Below are 15873 nucleotides of genomic sequence, written 5' to 3'. Positions count from 1 at the left end.
AGATAAAGAAGGTAAATATGAATGAGGGAGATAAGGTTGTGTGTGAGAAGAGTATTTTTGTGTTGTTGTTGGTGGGGCGAGAGGATTATACTGGGCAGAGGAGAGCAGCCTAGTAGTGAAGGTGGTTAAGGAAGGCTGCAGCAAACCCGTCTACTTCACAAAGTCTCTCCTGAGCTGAGTAAAATACTGTGTGGATAGCAAGAATACAGTGAAGAAGACCTCACCGTACTGAAGGGGTTATGGACACAGTTGGCTACATGGCATGAGAGAGAGAGAGAGAGAGAGAGAGAGAGACTGTATATAAAATCATTAACTCAAAACAACCCGAACTGAAACAATAACAGTACAAACACCATGTACAGTCAGCATCAAAAATACTATCGCCTCTCCTGCTCCTCTCTCCATGAAGTATAAAAATGTATAAAAATGCGTGTGATGAATCAGTACCAGGCGACACTGAAGCCATTGGTCTACAGCCATATCAAGACATCTTGTTGCTGATTTATTGAACTGATTAGCAAATAACATGGAAAACGTAGCGGCAGAGGCGACACGACTTCTGGTGGTGACTTTACCTTCCCTGGCGAATGATTAGATGGCAACAAAGAATGACACAAAAATAAAATGGACAGAAAACAGAAAAAAAAAAAAAATAGGAAAAGAAAAAGAGCCCTGAGTTGAAGTAGGAATCGAGGCCCGGTTCTTGGTCACGAATCTGGAGCCTCCTCCTGTCTGTGTGTGTGTGTGGGGGGGGTTCTGTTTTGTCTGCTTTGGTTTAGGTTTGTTTTTCGTACAGTGTTGACAAGATTATGATTACTGTGTTTATGTTTATGTGTGTTTGTGGCAAATTTTTTGTCAGATATATATACGATTTAGTGGTTTTATGTCTGTGTTAATGCAAAATTGTCAGGTATATATTTTTGTGTGTTTATGTTTATCTGCGTTTATGGTAAATTATTGTCAAACATATGTTTTAATGTTTTTATATGTCAGTACGTTTATTCATAATTGTAATATGATACATGTGTCTTTATATTTGTTTATTGTTAATTGCTTGCAGAAATATGCTTTTGCATGTTTGTATTTAAGTGTGTTTATCGTTAAGTATTATCAGGAATAAGAGTGTTTATGTTTGTGTTTCTCGTTAACGATTATCAGGTATAAGTGAGATTATGTTTAAGTATATTTATCGTCAACAATTACCAGGTATATATGTGTATTTATGTTTAAGTGTGTTTATCGTTAACTGTTTTCAGTTATATGTCCATCATGCTTGTATCGAAGTGTGTTTATGGTCAGTCGTTAAGTGTGTTTATACTTAAGTGTGTTTATCGTAAGTTGTTGTCAGATTTATGCTTTATTGTGCAGATGTTTAGGTGTTTATGGTAAACTGTTGTCATGTATATGTGGTAATTATATATTGTGGAGGAGAGAGTGTAGGGAACCGTTAGTGGGTAGTGTGTCCAAATAACTAGATTAATTGAGCTGCACCCGAGGCATGGAAGAGGGTTTGGGAAGGCCTACACGTTGGAGAAGCGGCGTGAGCAGATAGATAACTAGGAAGAAAGAATGAAAAAAAAAGAAAGATAAATAGACTAATAAATATACAGTACAGATGGTCTTCTGATAAACAGATCAACAGTTGGGCATGGGAAAATATCGTACTTGTGTACGTTAATGGAAGTTGGTGGAAAGTCTTCTCTTACTCCTGTACCAGCACCAGACGGAGATACAGACAGGCAGAGATAGAGAGATGTAAACAGAGACACAGCGAGACACAGACAGAGATAAATACAAAGAGACAGAGAGAGAAAGCACGCTAGAAACAGAGACAGAAAGGGAAAGAAAGCCAGACATAAATACACGGACAGATATATAGATAGAGAGAAATATAGACGTACAGAGAGAGAGAGAGACAGAGACAGAGACAGAGAGAGACAGAGAGAGAGAGAGAGAGAGAGAGAGAGAGAGACTGTTAAACTGTTCATAAAAAAAGAAACCGCTGAGTCCTGTTTGGGTTGGATCGCGGGTGCTCAGTAACCAGACCCAGTTACCTACCACTGTTGGCTGTTGTTGCTTCTGTTTATCTACCATTGTTGGCTGTTGTTGCTTCTGTTTATCTACCACTGTTGGCTGTTGTTGCTTCTGTTTATCTACCACTGTTGGCTGTTGTTGCTTCTGTTTATTTACCACTGTTGGCTGTTGTTGCTTCTGTTTATCTACCACTGTTGGCTGTTGTTGCTTCTGTTTATCTACCACTGTTGGCTGTTGTTGCTTCTGTTTATCTACCACTGTTGGCTGTTGTTGCTTCTGTTTATTTACCACTGTTGGCTGTTGTTGCTTCTGTTTATCTACCACTGTTGGCTGTTGTCGCTTCTGTTTATCTACCACTGTTTTCTGTTGTTGCTTCTGTTTATCTACCACTGTTGGCTGTTGTTGCTTCTGTTAATTGGCAATTGTTGACTGTTCTCTCTTCTGTATTTATCACTGTTGGCTGTTTTCTGTATCTACAACTATTGGCTGTTTTCTTCTCTGAATCTACCACTTTTGGCTGTTTTCTCTTCTGTATTTACCACTGTTGGCTGTTCTTCCTTCGGTTTATCTACCACTGTTGTCCGTTCTCGCTACTGTTTATCCGTGTATGCATTTGTTTAGTCATGCTTGAGGTTCCTTGTCTGTCTTTGCATATTGTTTGCCTGCCTGTCAGCTGATCTGTTTGTTTGACCATATTCCTGTTTATTTATTATTTGTATCTCTACCAGTTTCTGTATCAAACTATCCATCCTTCCATCTGCCTTTCTATCTGCCTATCTATTTCTCTTCGTCTCTCCGTTTATATATCAACTTATCTATCTATTATTATGAAAAATCTCCAGGGATGTGTACGAATTTCTTCATTTTATCTGTACATCTATCTATCTGCTTCTATACCTCTCTATCTGTCCATCAGTTTGCCTACCTATCCATCTACCTATCCATTCCAAAGTTAAAGGAACCCAACTCCATGCTCAGAAGTAGTCTTGGTAACGTGCAGTATATAAATAACTCTTTGGCCATCACAACCAGTGTATATTTTCAACAACAGTGTTATTGCAGTGAGAGTGAGTGGTATGAGGCTGAGGGTGTCAATACTGTCACCATTAACTGTCTCATGATCAGGATAACTTTAGTACTGCAGGTAAGGCCAAGAGATTTTGTTCATCTGAGAGAGAGAGAGAGAGAGAGAGAGAGAGAGAGAGAGAGAGAGAGAGAGAGAGAGAGAGAGAGAGTGTGTTTTGCGTGTGTTTGTGTGTGTGTGTTTCAGTACATGCTCTGCTCCTTGTCCTTCTTATGTGTGTGTGTGTGTGTGTGTGTGTGTGTGTGTGTGTGTGTGTGTGTGTGTGTGTGTGTGTGTGTGTGTGTGTGGTGTGTGTGTGTGTGTGTGTGTGTGTGTGTGTGTGTGTGTGTGTGCGTGCGTGCGTGCGTGCGCGAACTCAGAGCATGGGGAATGCGTGTGTAATGTGTAGATTCTTGGTGCAGGTTATTGGAAAGTACGTGCACATTGTGTGTGCGTGCTGCGAAATGGATGATGGAGTGCGTGAACAATGGAAGCAACTTGACCCATTGCTAATGCAGTTAAAGAGAGAGAGAGAGAGAGAGAGAGAGAGAGAGAGAGAGAGAGAGAGAGAGAGAGAGAGAGAGAGAGAGAGAGAGGCTCAATTTTTCAGTGGAATAAGGCGCTTTGCCGAATATGTTACCATTCTGCTTCGTAGGACTGATAACTAAGCTAAATATATAAGAGGATAACGAGAATTACCTTCACTGAGAAAAAAGTGTAAATACTAAATAAATTAAATAATAAACATACGTGTAATGAAAAAAATAAAAGAAACCTTTGGGCCGGTTCGGAATCGAAACCTGGATCTATGTCACTGATTAGGACCCTCTTCTGGTTTGGCCGTCAGGCTTCTGTTTAGCGTGCCTGTAATTCATCATCATCATTATCACCAACACTTTTATCGTCGACGTCGAAGTCGTTGTCGGCAACATCATCCTCACCATCATCATCATCATCATCATCCAGCGTCCTTCCACTGCATGACACAGATCTGTGCAAACTTTCTCCACTCTGACCTATTTGTTGTTAGGATATGTTAGTGTGTTTGTTTTCCTTGGTGGCTGTGGTGGTTATTTGTGGGAGAAGGAGAGGAGGTCTGAGAACGAGGGAACTATGTTTTCAGAAAGTAGTTGTGAGTGTGCCTAGAATAAGAGTGAGTTTTTGAAAAGTGCGTGTGTGAAGGTGAATGTGAAGGGAACTCATTATGTGTGTGTGTGTGTGTGTGTGTGTGTGTGTGTGTGTGTGAAATAGGCTCATTTTTTAGTGCGAGTGCTGGTAAGTATGTACAGTATGTTTGGATGAGAGTTAAGTGCAAGTTAATTGTGTGTGTAATGTCTGAATTCCGAGTGTAGGTTAATATAGTGACTGTATGTACTGTCAGTGTGAGCGTGCTGAGAAATGGGAGAAAGACTTCGTAAGGAAAGAGGAATACAGTGCACGATATAACACGCATTGCCACTCTAGTTATGAGAGAGAGAGAGAGAGAGTACCTTTTATACAGCAGGATACCAAGGAAAAAGTACCAAATCTACAAATATAAAAGAAATCCGCCAAAGCAGACAGGATGTAAACCTGGGTGTCAGTGGCTGCATCCGATTCCTTCCTTCTTGGCTGTCAGGGTTTCTGTCCAGTTAAAACCCTTGAGTACCAGAGGTCTTTCTTGAGCTCAGTATTGTTGTGTGGCGGTAGTTGAAATGTACTGAATATTGTCCTATAGTTATCCCCATCATCAGGGGGTTAAATATTTGTCTCCTCCTGCATATGTTTAGTGGTTGCAATGGCCAGGAACCGAATACTAGAGTTGTGCCCACCATAAGACGATTAAATATTTGCCACCTCCTGCATATGTTCAGTGGTTGCAATGGCCAGGAACCGAATACTAGAGTTGTGCCCACCATGAGAGGGTTAAATATTTGCCTCCTCCTGCATATGTTCAGTGGTTGCGATGGCCAGTGACTTGCTTGCTTTGGCTTTGTGTTGTAATTCATACCTTTGAGACAGACCAAGAACAAGATGGAGGGGCAAGGTGGGGGAGTATATGAGGGAGGGTGGCGTGTTGTGACTGAGAGGACGGGTCGTTAATTAACAGGGACATAAAGAATAAAAGTTATTTTTTAATGGTCTATTTCCTGCAGAGAGAGAGAGAGAGAGAGAGAGAGAGAGGGAGGAACAATCATGAACAAAACAAGTCAAGCAAGGCATGTACACCATGATATAGGAAAAAAGAAGCCAGTAGAGGGAGCGTTGGTTTCAATGCCGGTCCGTCACTGTCCAGACCCAGTTATCTACCAGTGTTGGCCGGTGTGGCTTCTGTGCCTCCTATGTAAGGATAATGTTGTATATGTGTCTCCCATTGGGCATTATACTGCGCATCTGCAATGTTACGTATTTGTGGTGTGACCCATAATATCCACCGCTCCACTGCTAAGTCATTTGATTTAGTGTCCATTTTTTGTTTTTCGGCAGACACTGTGTGTGGGGGGAGGGGCAGGAGGGATGCGCTTATGTGTGTGTGCTTACCCATGTACGTGCTTGAGAGTGTGAGCGTGCCCATGTGCGCGCCCGTGTGTGTGTGTGTGTGTGTGTGTGTGTATGTGTGTGTGCATCCCTATTTGTGCTTATGCTTGTGTGTTTATAGTCCTGTGGGTGCCTTTTGTGTATGCATGTGTGTGTATGTTTCTGTATGTGTGGTGTATGTGTGTGTATTGGGCCTTATAAGTCAATTATTTTTTAATATTTTTATTTCTTAATGCATAATAAACAAAATGTCTTGGAGATTATATTTTAAGTACATGATTTCTGTTTCAAAATGAACCTCTTTGTTGTTCTGTAATGTTACTTCGTTACATCAACAACAGTTGTCGATCACTGATACTTCGTAATCTCTGTTTTACAAGGAAGAGCAAAGCCTTCTTGTTGAATAATAGCATGTATTACATATGATAATTACGTCTCCTAATGCTAATCCTACATTAACACTGTTCTCAGCCCTTCCCTCCAGTGTGCATTAAATCTCCATTGCCAATCACTTCATGCCGACTGTCACGTATACGTGGTAAATGGTGACCAACCAACTGAAGCTTCACCAGGGCTTCTTTTTATAGTCTTTCTCTGTGTTGACTCTTGTTGTTGGAGGTAAGCTATAATTTTTGCTTGTGACTTACAGATTTCGTAAAAGTAACACACACACACACACACACACACACACACACACACACACACAAACGGAGAGAGAGAGAGAGAGAGAGAGAGAGAGAGAGAGAGAGAGAGACTGACAGACAGACAGACAGACAGACAGAGACAGTGACAGAGAAAGAGACAGGGAGGGGTGGAAAATAATTATAAAGAAAATATCTGACAACCCCAAAAAAACTGAGGTGATGTGACGAAAAACATGAAATAATAAAAAAGAAACCCTACAACATTACTGGTAGGTTCGATCCCAGGCCTCACTACCTGATACAGAGATCTACCTGTGTTGGCTGTCGTGGTTTCTGTCTCTCTTTCGAATACTAATCTATTTTCTCAGTCATTTAGTCGATATGTTTCTCCGTCCATACCTGTGAATATGTTTATCTTTCTTATTAACCATCTATCCTTTCATCTATTCATCCATCCATCTTTTTTTGTGTGTCCATCCATCAAGCCACCAATGTATCCATCTGTCTTTCCATCATTGTATACATGTATCTGTTCTGGTTTTTGTTCCTTTTCTGTAACGAAAATGAAGGAATGAATCAATAAATGAATAAACCAGTCAGTCTCTGTGTATCTGTCTGTCTATCTGTCAGTTTATTTATTTGTCTGTCTACTCACCTATCTCTGTACCTGTCAGTCTGTCTACTCATTTATCTGTTTGTCTACATATATTACTATTTTTATCCTACCTATATCATTCATTAGTCATTCAGTCCACCTGCTGGTCAGTTGGTCTATGTGCCTACCTGTCTAAATATCTGTTTTTATACATGTCTCTATATTTAAAGCTTCCAATCGTTCAAAATATCTGCCCAAATCCCTATCTATATATAATCAATCTGTCTAATTATCAATTGTTTATGTTTTCTTGTTCACCACATCTTTGTTTTATTATTAGTCCATCTACTTGTGGCTATATCTTTCGAATTACTTACCCATCTATCTATCTATCTCTGTCTATCCATTAGTTATCTATCTATTTATCTACGATTGCTAAAGCATCACTCATAGACCATATGTCTCGATGGCCAGTAACTCTAACAGTGGCTTTGTGTAGGGATTCATACATTTGAGAGAGAGAGAGAGAGAGAGAGAGAGAGAGAGAGAGAGAGAGAGAGAGAGAGAGAGAGAGAGAGAGAGCACTATAAAAATATTAACAAACTGGAACAAGTTATAAAACTAAGCATTGAATATATCAGTGGCATAAAACATAAAAAGAAACCGAAGTGGCCATAATGGTTTCGATCCCGGGCCTCACTCACCAGACCCAGTTATCTAACTGTGTTGGCTGTGGTGGTTTCTGTCTGTGTCTTTCTGTCCATGTGTTTTAATCTAACTCTTGTTCAGTTCATATTTTTGTCTTTCTTTTGTCTATTTATTTGTATGCCTATCTGACCTCTTATTAATCCATCAGTATAATTTGTAACAATATTTTTCCCCTCTTTCAATTATCCAGTGTATCTATCTGTCTATCTATCTGTGTCGCCTGCTTCATCTCGGTTAGGTATCAGCTCCTCATCTTAACACTCAGGCATCTATGACTCACTCTCAGCTGAAGAAAATCGTCTGGCGTTAGCTGCAATTATTTACTAGAGCTGTTCCGGTCATTAGGGGGTTAACGATGACTAATAACACACCAAGACTAATATGACTCACTCTCACCTGAATAACATCGACTGGAATAACTTGGACTAAAATACCACAGTTATCCCCACGGTGGAAGGGTTAAGCATCATCATCATCATCATCCAGCATCCTTCCACTGCATGACACAGATCTGTGCCAGCTTTCTCCACTCTGACCTATTTGTTGTTAGGATATGTTAGTGTGGTTGTGTTCCTGGGTGGCTGTGGTGGTTATTTGTGGGAGAAGGAGGAGAGGAAGTAAGAGAACGAGGTAACTTTGTTGTTATTGGAAGGTAGATGTGAGAGTGCTAGGATTAGTGTGAGTTTTTTGAAAAAAGCGTGTGTGAAGGTGTGTGTGGAGGAAATGCATAGTTGATGTGTGTGTGTGTGTGTGTGTGTGTGTGAAATGGTTTAATTCTTCACTGTTTCTTAATGCTTGTAAGACTGTTGGTCGTTCCTCAGTGCGAGTACTATTGTTTGTGGACAGTATATTTTCTTGTAAGTTGAGTGGATGCAGAGGGAGTGTAATATACGAAATATGAATGTTAGTTATGAGTATTTCGTATGTAAGTATGTACGTATCGAGAAATTAAAGAACAGATGCTTGAACGGAGTTGAGCCCAGTATAAGGAACCTGACCTATTGGCAGTGCAGTTATATACAGTGGAGAGAGAGAGAGAGAGAGAGAGAGAGAGAGAGAGAGAGAGAGAGAGAGAGAGAGAGAGACGTTGGATGAAATGTTTTATGAAATATAAAAAAGAACCACTGTTCATTTATGGTTCGATAGTGGGTTTCACTAACCTGACCCGGTTATCTAACTGTGTTGGCTGTTGTGGTTTCTGTCTAACTGCTTATTTGCTCATATATTTACGTGTAATTGCGTTTCTTTCGTATGTCTGTGCATCTCGTTTGTGCATCTATGCATTAATCTCTCCTTGAGAAGATTGAAGGAACAGTATGATGAGCGGAAGTGCGTGGTGAGCAAAACTACTGGAGAACGTGAGCACATATAAATTCTTAGGTATACTGATGAGTAAATATGAAGTTCGGAGGACAAAGTTCTTCAAAGCGTGAACCAGAGAAGGAAAATTGTTTGTTCACTGAATGCATTGATTAAGAATATAGATCAGAGCATACAAGCAAAGAAGCAAATGTATGACAGCACTGTGATCCCCACTGTCATGTACGGAAGCAACGCTTGGACCCTGTTGGAAAGACCAAGTCAAGGGTGGTGGCAGTTTAAATGAGTTATTTTAGAGGAGCATGTGTATTTGAATAGAGAGGCAGACAAAGAAATGACGAAATAAAGAGCCTTTATGACTGTAATATGGGAGTGACTTATCGAGGTAAAAGAAATACTCCGGTATGGCTTGGTCATGTGAAGATAGAGTAAGAGAAACTGACTAGGAAAGTGCATGTGAGTGAGGTGGGGGGAGAGGGGGGTGAGGGGAACCAAGGATGAGATGGATAGACTGAGCTGAGAGATGTAAGAGAGAGGCGGGTGCTAGTTGCAGGAAGCGCAGCTAAATGGAAGAGGAGAGGAAGTCATGCAGGCTATTTGTCTGTGGTAATTCCTTGCGAGATTAAGGCGTCAGGCTATAAATACGTAGATAGGTAGATTTACAAGCGAGTGATATATAATAATATCATTTAATTTATCCATCCTGTCAAGGTTCAGTGCGTGTGTTTACTGTATTTTTCTTAGTGATCATCGCGGGCTGGTATTATTTGTCGTGTCCTTCCATTCAGTCTCCTCTGACTGTCTGTCAGCTGAATAAAATCGTCTGACATTACCTGTAATAAAATACAAGAGTGTCACCACCATAGGAAGGTTAGTGGGTAAAGTATTAGCACCGTCAGGCTCATTACCAGTTATTATATTTCGTCTACGTTTAACAGGAACAGACTCACTGTCAGCTGAATAATATCTTGACATTATCTGTAAATACAATAAAAAAGTGTCACCACCATAGGAAGGTTACTGGGTAAAGTATTAACACTCTCAGACTCACTATCAATTAAAATATTTCGTCTACTTTTAACAGGAACAAATTAACAGATATGTTCCCATCATGAAGGGGTTCCTGATATCAATATTAACAAACTGAGGCGCCATTAACTTCCACTCTGCTGAATAAAATCTTCTGGCATTACCTGGAACAGAAGAGGCCTACTAGAGGTGCGCTTTTACATGTATGTCTGGCTTATCTCACCAATGAAATGTATCTATTCATCTATGTATAATGTTTGACTGTGTCCGAGTTGTGACAGACATAGAGGAGTGGTGGTAGCAATAACAATGTGGATGAACAATATGGGTTAGTAGCGTATATGAGGGAGGCTGGTGTGTTGTGGTGGCAGGCACAGAGGAGTGGTGGTAGCAATAACAATGTGGATGTACAATATGGGTTAGTAGCGTATATGGGGGAGGCTGGCGTGTTGTGGTTGCATGGCTTCTTGCTCAGAACCCACATGAACACTTACAAAAGGTTTTTTGTCTGCCTCACCTTTTGTACGAGCGGCGTGATTAGATAGGTGGAGACATGGAGATATATTCATATGCCTGTTCATTGATCGAGAGATGGAAAGGTAGGTGGAAGGGTATTCAGATAAACCGTGAAATTATGAATTTTACACCTCTGTGTAAAATCTTGCCACAATGCCATTCCAGAGAGAGAGAGAGAGAGAGAGAGAGAGAGAGAGAGAGATGCTCCATGTTAATCTGTTTGGGCCACAGGCGTTCCGTTTACTACCTGGCATATATAGGGTGCAATACTTATCCATTTCATAAACAGGACATGCAACATGATGGAAAATTTGACCTAAAAACCGCAGCAGATGAAATGCATTAGATATATATTTATATTGGATTAATTCTTGCCCAGCACCACGGCTGTTCCACTTATACGGTCATAAGGTAGACCATTATACTAAGTCCCTGTGGGAGGATAAATACCTTATCCTGGGTCCAGGCACTGACTGATGAGCGTGGCGCATCTACTGACAGAGTTGGTGGAACTGCTCTAGAGCCATTTTTATTCATATTTATATTCTGTTGAAGGAAAACATTCTTTTGAGGAAGCATGGCTGCCTATAATAATGTATTAGATATATTCGTATGTTTTTGCCAGTGTATTGCAACCTTGAGGATTTCTTGCATTTTTTTTATAAGCTGTGTGTGTGTGTGTGTGTGTGTGATATTTTTATTAAGTAATTAGCTTATAACGACAACATTAATGGCAGCAACAAGGAAAAAAGCTACTAAAACGAACCCGAATTATTTTTTTGGAGGTCTTAGAGTTCTTAATGGAAAAATAAATGATATAAAAATAATGACAACAAAAGAAACCTAACGGGGTACCGTTGAATTGAAACCTGAATCTTTGTCGCAGATCCAGACACTCTTCCACTCTGCCCGTGAGGCCTCTTTTTACCTTAACCGCGATTCATCATCATCATCATCATCATCATCATCATCAACCAGTACTGTACCACTGCACGACAGAGATCTGTGCCAGCTTTCTCCTTTCTGACCTATTTGTTGTTAGGTTATCTTAGTGTGGCTGTGTTCCTAGGTGGCTGTGGTGGTTATTTGTGAGAGAAGGAGGAGAGGAAGTCTGAGAACGAGGTAACTATGTTATTGGAATGTATATGTGAGTGTGCGTAGGATTAGAGTGAATTTTGAAAAGTGCGTTTGTCAAGGTGCATGAGGAGGGAGTGTATTGTTGATGTGTGTGTGTGTGTGTGTGTGTGTGTGTGTGTGTGTGTGTGTGTGTGGTTAAAGCACTGTTATGTGTGTGGGTGGGTGTGGGGGTGTTCGTGTGGGTGTGGTTGCGAGAGTTAGTTTGTGGGTGTGGGTTTGTGGGTGTGGGTTTGTGGGTGTATGAGTGTAGGTTACTATACTCAGTACGATATAAAACTCAATATAAACCCCTCCCACTCGGTGAAGACAGGTGGAGACATTTCTTCCCGTAGACAAGTGCTATTGGACATCCGGTACTGATGGGCGGGGTATGTGGTCAGCCTCCAACTAAACCAAAACTCAGTTCCTCACCTTTATGCTCTCTACCTGACTTGAACTCCCCAAGGCAAGGGCAGCGGTCCCTCAGGAGATAATAATGATCTCTCTCTCTCTCTCTCTCTCTCTCTCTCTTTCTCTAATGATATTAAAGAAACAAAATTAGTAACATGGATATCGGTTTACTCAGATGAATTGTGTGTAAAATTTAGGAATGCAGAATAATGTTTGTACTGAATTAACTTAAATTAACCTAATAATACTTTACAGCAACCCTAAAGCATAAATACATATTCAAAATTTGCTTGCGATGAAGGGAAGTCCGAAAAAGGGTAAATGCATCATGTAACGAGAGAGAGAGAGTGTGTGTGTGTGTGTGTTTCAGTCATCTTCACTGCTGTCGTCAGTCACTCAGAGTGATGACGAAGCTATCAAACAAATGTTCAGCAGCAATATCCTTTTTCCTGTATTCTTCCTCTATTTTCTTTGTGTGGCTGATACATTTTTTCCAGTTCTCGGCAGACACGTTGGAGATGGCCCATCAGTACCTTAAAAAAATGCAGGGTGCAGATGCACAATGCGAACAGAACTCCTCTCTCGATGCCAGCGTGCAAGTGTGTTCTCTGCGGGAAATTTGCTGCTTTTAAGCCTTCCTGCACACCCTCATCATCAGAGAGCAAGATGTCAGCTGCTCCTTGTGCAATTATCAGCTCTCCGAAAAGCAGCCTTTAATGGTGTCATAAACACCCACTCCAGTACAGTAATCCGCTAATCATCTTCTCCCTTGACAACTTGCTCCACTTGCCTTCCATTATAGAGCAAGCAGTGCTGGAACTAATTATATATATATATATATATATATATATATATATATATATATAAATATATAGATATATATATATATATATATATATATACAGAGAGAGAGAGAGAGAGAGAGAGAGAGAGAGAGAGAGAGAGAGAGAGAGAGAGAGAGAGGTCAGGTGTGAAATAATATTGATCTCACGGGATATCCAAGCCTGTCCCACAACAGCTTCCCAGCGGTCGATAAAGGCGAATTTAGCGTGGAGAACTGTTTTGTACGCCTTTTTAACCGAACATGGTCAGCCACTGATCACTAAGGAAAGGTCAAGGCTCCACCTGTCTTCACCGAGTGGGTGGGACTTATATTGAGTTGTACATGGTACAGAGTATAGTGAGTTTTTGAAGTTAGTGTTCGTAAGAGCTTGAAGAGGGAACTCATCGCTTAAATGTGTGTGTGTGTGTGTGTTTGTGTGTGTGTGTGTGTGTGTGTGTGTGTGTGTGTGTGTGTGTGTGTGTGTGTGTGTTTAGTTTTCATGCATGTTTTAGTCATTTTTATTTTGCGTGTCTGAGTACAAATTGAGTGCATCTGGAGTGCATGATTAATGTTAGAGTTCGGGTGTAGGTTATTGAAGAGTGAGTGTGCATAATAAGTGTGTGTGTGTGCTGTGAAATGGATGAAGGAGTTCGTGAGCATTGTAGTGAACTTGACCCATTGGTAGTGCATTTACAGAGAGAGAGAGAGAGAGAGAGAGAGAGAGAGAGAGAGGATTATAGAAAGAATCTAACAAAATGAAAGACAGTCCAAAACTACACTAAAAAAAAAATGTATAACAAAATATAAAAAAAGAAACCGAAATGACCGAAATGGTATGGATCCTTGGCCTCACTCACCAGACCTAGTTATCTACCTGTGTTGGCTGCTGTGGCTTCTGTTCCACACGCGTGACCAAAATGAAGCAATGAATCAAGAAGTCTTTCACTAATTTAATCTGTCTGTCTATCTGTCTAAATATCTATCTGTTCATCTATCTATATCTTCTATTAGTCCATCAATCAGTCAGCCACTAAATCAGTCCATTAATTTATCTATTTATGTATGCGTGTATGAATTTATATATGTTTTTTTCTATTGATTTGGAGAAGGCCCATGACAGAGTCCCTAGGGAGGTGGTGAAGTGGGCAATGATAAAGTTTAGGATCGAGGAGTGTGTGAAATAGACTGGTTACTGACTATGCATGTGGATGCCCGCACTCCGGTGAGGGTGAATGGTGATTTGAGTGATGAGTTTTACGTAGATATCGGCGTGCATCAGGGCTCAGTCTTAAGCCTCTTATTGTTTGACATGGTGCTTGACGCTCTCTCTCGTGACTTCATAAGTGGACCCCCATTGGTGACGTGTTAATGACTTGGTATTGATCGCTGAAAATGAGAGGGAGGCGGAGGATAGATCTGGGAAATGGAGAGATGGAAGAAAGCACAAGGGTTTGCAAGTAAACACGGATAAAAACAAAAGTGATGATACCTAGGGCTTGTGGTGGTGATATCAAAGCAGAAGGAGTGTGACCATGTTCAGTTTGCCACATGGATGTGGTGTTTTATGATAAATGGGTGCATAAGAGATGTAGTGGTGTTGAAAGCAGATTGTGAAAGAATGTTAGTTTGCGTGTGTGTTATGTGTAGGGGAGAGCATGCCGAGACCTAAAGGTGGGAATGGACTGATCCTGTTGGAGAGTCTCTTGATTGTGTGGGAGACATTTATTATTTGGAGGACATGTAATGTTCTGGAGATTAGGCTGGACCTAGCTCTGTGGCTAAGTAAGGGGTGGTTGAAAGAAAATTCAGGGAACTTTTGTTGACTCACTTGAAACTGAGAGGTCTCTCCCTCCTTGCTAAGGGATCCTTGTATGCAGCGTGATTTAGGAGTATAGTGCTGCTTGGTATATGACACCTGCTCTGTAAAGGTAGAGGATAATTGTTGGCTCAGACATACAGATAATGATAATGATTAGATGGATAGTTAGAACGTCCTTAACTAAAAGGCCCATGAATGTTGAGACTGAAGAGTTCAGAAGAAGGATGGGACTTAAATGTATTAGTGATGAGATGAGAAGGGATAGATTGCGATGGTTTGGTCACGTTGAATGGATAAAAGATGAGAATATGTGTGTGTTTGTGTGTGTGTGTGTGTGTGTGTGTGCTTATCTATCTCAATATCTGTCAACGTATTTGTTGGTCTGTGTGTCTTCATCTAAATATTTCCCTACCCATGTATCTGTCTATGTATTCAGAATATATGTGTTATTTAATATATCTGTCCATCGCTCCATCAGTGAATCTAATTGTCTATCTATCTTTCCATCTACTGTCTCCAAAGGTGAAGTCTTCTTTAACTGATAAGAATTATCAGCTCCATAAGATATACACATCTTCAGTATCAATCCAGCTAACGAGAGATTATTTTATTTGTCTGAGAGTATATGATAGTTTGTGAACGTTACGAATGTCACAGTTAACTCTCTCATCAACAGGATAACTCTAGTCTTATAGCCTGTGAGCGTTACTACTGTCACAGTTAACTCTCTCATAACAGCATAACTCTTGTCTTATATTCCAGCTTACGCCAGACGATTTTATTCAACTAAGAGTGAGTCACAAGAGGCTGAAATTGTAAAATATGAAGTCAAGTCACTGAACCAATAGCTCATTATGAAGAGAATCTGTTATCCAATAGAAATTGTAACAGTATTCCGGAATGGGGCTCGATATCTGGTTCTCACCGACGACTGCGGTTCCTGTGGCCTTCATTACGGTGAGGTATTTGTAATTTTATTGCTGCTAGTACAAGAGTATTTTATTGCAGGATTTAATTGTAAGGTAACAGTGAAGCAGTTACTCTCAGGTTAATAAAATGGTGAGGCGTTAGCTGGAACAGAATAGTAGATTTGGGTGTAGCGTTAGAGGGTTAAATATTAGCCTGGTTGTGCATATGTGTCGATGGCCAGTGACTTGCTTGCTGTTGTGATTCCTACCTTGGACAGAGAGAGAGAGAGAGAGAGAGAGAGAGAGAGAGAGAGAGAGAGAGAGAGAGAGAGAGGGAGAGAGAGAGAGAGAGAGAGGGATTATGGTGCCA

This window comes from Coenobita brevimanus, chromosome 6, assembly GCF_032717465.1.
Source record: "Coenobita brevimanus isolate Jiangsu-jjx chromosome 6, ASM3271746v2, whole genome shotgun sequence".
NCBI classification, from domain to species: Eukaryota; Metazoa; Arthropoda; class Malacostraca; order Decapoda; family Coenobitidae; genus Coenobita; species Coenobita brevimanus.
Note: the sequence above shows the minus strand (reverse complement) of the source record.